Source organism: Astatotilapia calliptera, chromosome 23 (genome assembly GCF_964374335.1).
Source record: "Astatotilapia calliptera chromosome 23, fAstCal68.1, whole genome shotgun sequence".
NCBI classification, from domain to species: domain Eukaryota; kingdom Metazoa; phylum Chordata; class Actinopteri; order Cichliformes; family Cichlidae; genus Astatotilapia; species Astatotilapia calliptera.
Window position 1 is genome coordinate 11,338,068 of NC_137443.1, and position 8,323 is coordinate 11,346,390.

The following is an 8,323-nucleotide window of genomic DNA, read 5'->3' on the forward strand; positions in this document are numbered from 1 at the left end:
AGATTTTTAACACAATCCCTTCATTTCAAGGGCTCAAAGTAATCGGACAAATTAAATAACCAAAAAAAAAAGGTTCATTTCTAATGTTGGTTGAAAACCCTTTGCTAGGTTTGCTGACAGCCTGAAGTCTTGAACTCATGGACATCACCAGACGCTGGCTTTCTTCCTTTTAATGCTCTACCAGCCTTTACTGCAGCAGCTTTCAGTTCCTGTGTGTTTGTGGGTCTTTCTGTCCAAGGTTTAGTCTTCAACAAGTGATATGCTCAGTTGGGATAACTGACTTGGTCATTCAAGAATATTCTGCTTCTTTGCTTTCATAAACTCCTGGGTTGCTTTGGGTCAGTGTCCATCTGTATTATGTCCAATCTATCCTATCTGTTCTTGAGGCTTATGAGTGACTTACACTGTAACAGCCACTATGGTGTGGTGTCCCATTAAGACACCCAAGTCGAGGGTTGATGGTGTCATTGTTACACCCCTGAAAACAGGGGGAAAAGAATCACGAGAGTGATTATGACTTGCGTCTCTCATGCAGTAGTTTATTGCAGTGAAAATGAGCAGAAACGTTTCACATTCTGTACTGCTAAATGTCACATGGTGGAAGAAAAACACTAAATAATAAACCGAAATACTAAAGTGCTTACTATACATATACTTGAGCAGGTTTCCTGACAAAATGGCTGACAATCGTGGTGTTTTTAGCTCCTGCCGTTATCTTAATGGCCATTACACAGTACAAAACACAGCTCAAAACCGCCACGTATATGTGCACAAAACTGCAATGTAATGCTTTTAACGCTTACAAAACAATGAAGGATTACCTCTTAAATATCTTAACAGTGTACACATTGGAAATATATCAACTTTTAAACACTTTTACCTGAAAACAGGGGGAAAAGAATCACGAGAGTGATTATGACTTGCGTCTCTCATGCAGTAGTTTATTGCAGTGAGGAGAACACGCGAAAGCCCCCTAGTGGAGAATAGAGACACTACTAATCGATCCCAGAAAAGGCTTACTAGCCGATCACTGATGTATAGATTGCAGTTCTCTTAAGTAACATGAAAGCCATTAATATAACATGAAAAATAATAAACTCTTAACCATTTTCTTACCATATTTACATTATTTTCGTCCTTATATCAACTGATATGAATTAGTATTAACTGAACAGTTTTATATGCAATAGTCATTCAACCTGTCACATCATCAGTTTGTGCCACTGCTCTCTCTCTCTCTCTCTGTGATTGTGTGGACATGTGCTTGCACGCTAGTGCATGAGGAGGGACGGATTTTATGTTTTACCTCTCCAGACACCTTTGTTTGCAACATTATGGGTTGTACGAACACTGTGCGCTATGTTTGTTAAGCTGCAGCCGTTCAACCGGGCTTATATGGTTGATGAAGAGAAGGTATATTAAAGAACACACTGTGGAATTCCCAACGCCAGCGTGAGTGTGTATTTTTTTGGCTACCCTGCTAAGTGTTTTGCCGCCTCCTCTCAACCACTAAACGCAACCCGATGTTACAACACCTTGCAGTGAACCCTCTGTATTTACTTTCATTGAGTCTTCTCTTTATGGTAGACTTGGATATCGATACTCCTACCATGGAAATGATTCTGAGATCTTCCACCAATGTCGCCTTCCTTGGACGTCCAGGTCTTTTTGCATTGCTCAGTTCACCAGTGCTTGCTTGCTTGCTTGCTTTCTTTCTTTCTTTCTTTCTTTCTTTCTTTCTTTCTTTCTTTCTTTCTTTCTTTCTTTCTCAGGGTGTACCAAACCGTAGAATTTGCCACTCCTAATATTGTAGCAATTTCTGTTTTTGTTTTTTTCTGTTTTGGCAGCCTAACGATGGCTTGTTTCACCTGCATGGAGAGCTCCTTTGACCACATGTTGTCTGATCACAGCAAAATTTTCCAAATGCGCCACGCATCAAATCAACTTCAGGCCTTTTATTTGCTTAATTGATAATGCCATAACAAAGGAATTCCCCACCGGGAGTCCTGGAGTCAATTGTCCAATTACTTTTGGTTCTTTTAAAAAGACTGAAAGCTGAGAGTCTACACATCATATCCATGTCCATATAACTATAATTGGAATATGTAAGTGAACAATTAAAAAACAAAACTTGTGTTAGTGTCCAAATATATATGGATCTAACAGTATATCTCCTATCACATCTGCCTGGCACATGTTGGGTTGACGTGTTCATCAGAGTAAGCCACAACCAGTAACTACTGCCCAGCTGCACTCATCCAAGCATGGAGAAACTGTAGATACATGAAACTCAAAAGTATTACTGTATTTATTTGTTCTGCAAAATGTGTAACAACATGAAACAGAAGTATAACTTTAGGAACAGATCATGTACAGATCCAATATCTGATTAAAAAACTCTGATCAGCTGGCGATATAAATCTATAGTTGATCAAATGTAATTTACTGAAAAGTTATTTTATTTGAAAATAATCTCTTGTTGTCATTTTTTTAAATCTTTGAGTGTTGCACGCGAATGTCTTGGAAATACAGCAACTGTACATTTAGCATGTTTGATGAGCAAATAAGCCAGTAGCAGGGGTGTCATTTTCTAAGTGCCAAACAAGTAGTGATGAGAGGGAAATGGTGACAGAGATGGTTAAAGAACATTTTACTCTTGAGTAAATAAGCTATTTAGCTAAGAGTCTTGAGGATGAAGCAGTTTCTTTCATCTTTGTCATTGAGAGCTGCATTCTGGCACATGTACACCACAAGTCTTTGATTTTCCGGTCTGAGCTGGAAGTGCAGCTTGTCGCTAACTAAGCGACAGAGCCTTCTACTGGACACTACTCATAAGTATACAACTTATACCAATAAACAAAAACGGACCTTTACACCTCTGAACCTGAGGTGAAGAGAGAACTGTGGGGTTTTCAGTAGTGAGAGTGAAATGATTTGCCTTCAGTAGGTTGGATTTAGTGCCAATAAGGATTTCAGTTTAAAGCTCACTGAGCTTCAAAATTAGCACTGAACCAGGATTTTAATTTAGATAAGCATTCTGTAAGAGAAGAAGGTGGGAGGGAGGTATCAGGCCTGCAGGAGAGCTATAACTGGATGTCATCAGCAAAACAGTGAAAGTGAAGATCAAATTTACTGAAAAAATGGTATCAAGAGGGAGGATGTATAATATGAAGAGAAGAGGGCCTAAGACTGAAACTTAGGGTACACCAGAAGTGACTGGTAATAGACAAGAGCGGAATGATTTAAGTTGAATAAACTGGGAGCAAAAGATCATTAGTGACTTTAAGTAAAATTGTATATAAAACGGTATATACATATATATATTAGGGGTGCAACAATACTCGTATCGATATTGATACGATAAAGTGCTTTCGGTTCGGTACGCATATGTATCGAACAATACAAAATTTTTTTATTTATTTTATCAACTTTTCTTCTGACGATGCTGTCTGTGTTGAGCGCTCAGTGGATCTGCGTTCGACTACTCCGCCTAGGCTGTAGTGATGGGATTTCCGGCTCTTTTTAGAGAACTGGCTCTTTCGGCTCGGCTCACTAAAAAGAGCCGGCTCTTTCGGCTCTGAACGGGCTCTTCAGGTTGTTTTGTTGCTTTAATTAATTTATTATTAACAATAATATAAAATTATGCACAAAATGAATTACTAATGTAAAAAAAGTGGTTTTATTTATATATGTTTATATATAAATATATGCGGTGGCCCCTAGAGACAAAACACGTACAAATTCCAAAACACATTTCTAGCGTTAACTGAACTTCCAAAACAGAGCTACCTAGATCACTTAAATTACACAATTGAAAGCATATGTGTATTGTTTGTGTATTTATATACAAGCACTCATATATATTCAAATAATAAAAAATAAAAAAAATGGTTGTTTACCTGTTACTACCACACACCAAATCCAGTCATTGGTACTTCCTGGCTTGTGTAGCCACTAGGTAACAAAAGCTCAACACTGCGCCCAGCATCCTGGAGCACTTCTGTTGTCTTTTGTACGTATTTTGAAGTTTGTACATGCTTTGTCTGTAGGGGCCACCGTAAATATATTTTTATTTATTGACTCCACATAAAACGTAATAAATAAATCATATAATACAAAAACCAACTATTCACATTTCAACTTTTAAATATTTAAATTTCAGCTTTTTCCTTTTAAACAAATTTAAAGTGAAACAACACAAAACACTGCAAACCACAACACAATTAAATATAAATTAAAATATGGAAAACAAAAAGAAAAAAAAAGAACGCCCAGATCTTTAATTAAGGGAAAGTTGGCATTTAGAAATATTAATATCACACTCAACTGACCGTGTTTTATTTTCCCATTGCACTGATGGGTGGACAGTTCTCAGGTGCCTGTGCATGTTGTTTGAGGAGCCGGCTCTATATGATATCCTTTTCTTGCAGACTCTACACTCTGCCTTTGTTTTGTCAATAAGATTGAAATGTATGAGGTGCCGTAAGGGACATTATTACTGAAACGCTCTCACACACACTTATAAAATGTGTTCAATGTGCTGCCCATTGTGTTGGATTGTCAATGCAACCCTCTTCTCCCACTCTTCACACACTGATAGCAACACCACAGGAGAAATGCCAGCACAGGCATCCAGTATCCGTAGTTTCAGGTGCTGCACATCTCGTATCTTCATACCATAGACAATTGCCTTCAGATGACCCCAAAGATAAAAGTCTAAGGGGATCAGATCGGGAGACCTTGGGGGCCATTCAACTGGCCCACTACGACCAATCCACTTTCCAGGAAACTTTTCATCTAGGAATGCTCGGACCTGGCACCCTGGCACCCTGTTACTGCGTTCACCAGATATCAACACAATTTCAATCCGCTCCTCATGTGTTAACCTCTTCGACATGTCAATGGCTGTGAACAAAGAGAAACTTGTAAATAACTCATGAAAGAATAAAGTCACGTTGAAACCAAGCACACCATTGTTTTTCTTGTGACATTACCAATAAGTTTGATGTGTCACATGATCCTCTTCCTATTGAAAAAACAAAAGTTGTATCCAAGATGGCCGACTTCTAAATGGCCACCATGGTCACCACCCATCTTGAGGAGTTTGCCCCCTCACGTATACTAATGTGCCACAAACAGGACTTTAATATCACCAACCATTCCCATGTTATTATGGTGTATCCATATAAATGGCCCACTTTGTACTATTTGTGGTTGGAGCTTTAGTCAGTTTTGATTTGGTGTCTATTAAAATAAATTCTGTTTTATTGCCATTAAGTTTAAGAAAGTTGTGAGTAAACCAGGGATGGAAACAGAGACTCTGTGGAAAAACGCCACGCTCACCCGGACCATGACAGGTTACATATTCCATATGTAATAATTATAATAATAATACATTTTATTTATAGGCCCCTTTAAGATCCTCAAGTTCATCCTATAATAGTCTCTGTGCATCTCCACACCTGCTGGCAATTGGGCCGTACATACTTAAGACCAGCACTCGCCACTACTCTCCGCCAAGCTTCAGTTTAACTACAGTTAGTGCTGGTGATCACAGAGCTGACTGCGAAAGAGTATTTTTGTTCTTAGAGAGATTAATCTTGTGCTTTCAACCCATAGTCATTACCTCTGCTGGCCAAACTCACCATCATCTGGACGCTGGTCGGTACAAGACAGCTCAGCGCACCTGGCTGCCCATCTGTTACAGCACCCATGTAGCCCACCACCTGGAATCAGCGCCGGTTCACCTCTTTCCCCCTCTCGTGCGTATAAGCCTCAACCTGCCAAGTAAGACAAGATCCGTTTATACATTTTCGTCATGGCTCCTTGGACACCGCTTTTAACTCTGTCCTCCTGTCGTTCTAGTTCCCTGTGACACCTTGCTGGATCACCTGTTCCAAGGCCCTTGAACATTGCCCCCTGCCACTGAATTATTCTAGTTGCCCAAGTGTTTCGTGTTGTTCATAGTTACTTGTGTACTCACAGTCTGAATCGTTATTAGTTGTTCTTGTAAAAAGAGTTCTGTTTCTCATGCTCACTTGTGCCTCCGTGTGTGGTCTGCATTTCGACACTTTTGCCCAGGTCGGCCCGGCTGTGACATAACCGAATGGAGAGATAGTCTCGATATGTTAGAGAACATAATTAACCCTTAGTGAAACCACATATAAGTTATGGTAACTGGTAAATATTTATGTTCAATATGTTGTGTTATATTTTTATCAGTTTTAGGTTTTGTGCAACTGTGTAAACCATCAGTAAAACCACATATTAATCATGGTTCTGTATCTAATAATCACAGTTTTTAAAAAAATTTTTGTCTCAGTATCATGTGTAAGAAGAGCTGGAGACAGTTCTTATCTCCCTGCATTCCTCCAGACACACACAGCTGTCAGCTGAGATCAGCTCCAGTCCTCCCACAGCCTTGAACTGGATAAGTGGCTTAGAAAGTGGATGGACATGTGGATGTTATTATTAGCATTATGGCTAAATAAAAATATTTTATATGATAATAAAAGAAAAATATTAATGGCAAATCAACATCTATTTTAGCTGTGATGGATTTTCACTGTGTTCACGAAAGAAGTCGCATTGAAGTGTTTATGTGGAAATGCTTATGCCACATAAGTGAACTTTATCACTCAAATGTACACCGTGAGCTCCTATTTAGACTGAATAAGACCTGAAATGACAAAAATATATGTGAAAAACTCCCATGATTACAGATTACTGTTTCTGTGACACAGTTGTATCCACAAAACAAATCTATCAGCCATAATAGTTGACATCAACACGACACATATTTTTTCATGCATTTTGAACATTTCAGTGCGTCATGGTTGATTTTATTATGTATGATAAATTAGGTCAGGACCATCACACTTTGTGGCATCATTGGTCCACAGCCTGAGTGGGCAGCAGTTGTCACAAAATTCTCATTCAGAAGGAAAACACCACAAAACTTTTTTCATCTTCTTCATTTTTCTTTTTCATTTTTCTCTCTTGAAGCACTGTGTATGGCTTGCTGTGGGATTTAGCCTCATGACCATCAAAGATTTTCCCTGAGTTAACGACAAGAAGAAAAGAAAATGCCAGTTAAACAGATCCATCCTCATTCATCGTCTGTGAAATGGTGTAAAATGCAACACGTACATGCAACAGTGTAAAACACATTATGTAATAAAAAAAGTTACAGTGATAAAAACATCATTATACTTACCTTGATCACCCAGAGTCAGCACCAGTGTGAGTATGGTCAGTTACAGTGGATAGATGGTGAGTTCAGCTGAAGAGCAGTGGCACAAGTCACGCACACTTTCTGTCTTTAAATTCTTCCTGCAATCAGAGAGAGCAGGACAGCAGATCAGTGTTTACACATACTGTAATTCAATATCATCAAATGGCTGTAGGACACTAATTATTTTTCATAGCATGTAAAGTGATCATATTTAAGCTAAAAGAAACTGTGACTGCGAACAGTCTCTTTCTAGTTTCTAAACGCACACACTTCCATTAGATTTAAAGCTCTTGAACAAAAAAAAGAGCCATGGTCTTGCCTAGGATGCAATCTCTCCACAGGGAGGCAGTGTTGTCTTTATATTTGTGTTCATTCATGCCTGAAACGGAGGACAGCACATACACAGCGAGAGAACGCAACACTTTGTAAAAATATATTACAGAGCAAATTTAAACACAAATGTTCTCATGTTTATGTTATATAAAGGGAATTAATCAAAGGTTTCTGAAATTTGAACCTTACATCACTAACCTCATCCAGTCTTGGGGAAAACTAAGATCAATTGTATTGGCTCATTGTGGGGAAAAGAATTACAGGTCATGGTCATTTCTGTTGAGAGCTCCAGTAAATTTTCTTAGTGTACAGGCTGTGATCAGCTGACCTGCTGCTCTTTGTGGATGTACACAACTGAATTTAACCAGATGTCAGCAGATGTTTCACAGCTATCTTGGTTGATTTCCATCCTCTACACTGACCAGGGGTCTTAAACTCGCACCCGGGGGCCACTTGCAGCACATGTCAGCCCGTATATTGACGTGAAGAAATGTAATGCAATTTGACCTTTGAAGTGACTGTTTTTTGTCACTCCCGATCCTTTGATTCTGACCTGGTAGGACACACACGACTCGAGACAGAATACTTCACTTCCCATGTTCCTTTTTATTTACCCATGCGCATGGGGAGATGTGCACAGCACAAAGCCTCCTGCAAATCTGAAGGGTACTCCTTCAGCCTGTTAGATTTATACTCTAAGTCACACAATACATTTAAACACTTTGATCTCCCCCCACATGTGACTGTGATCATCGA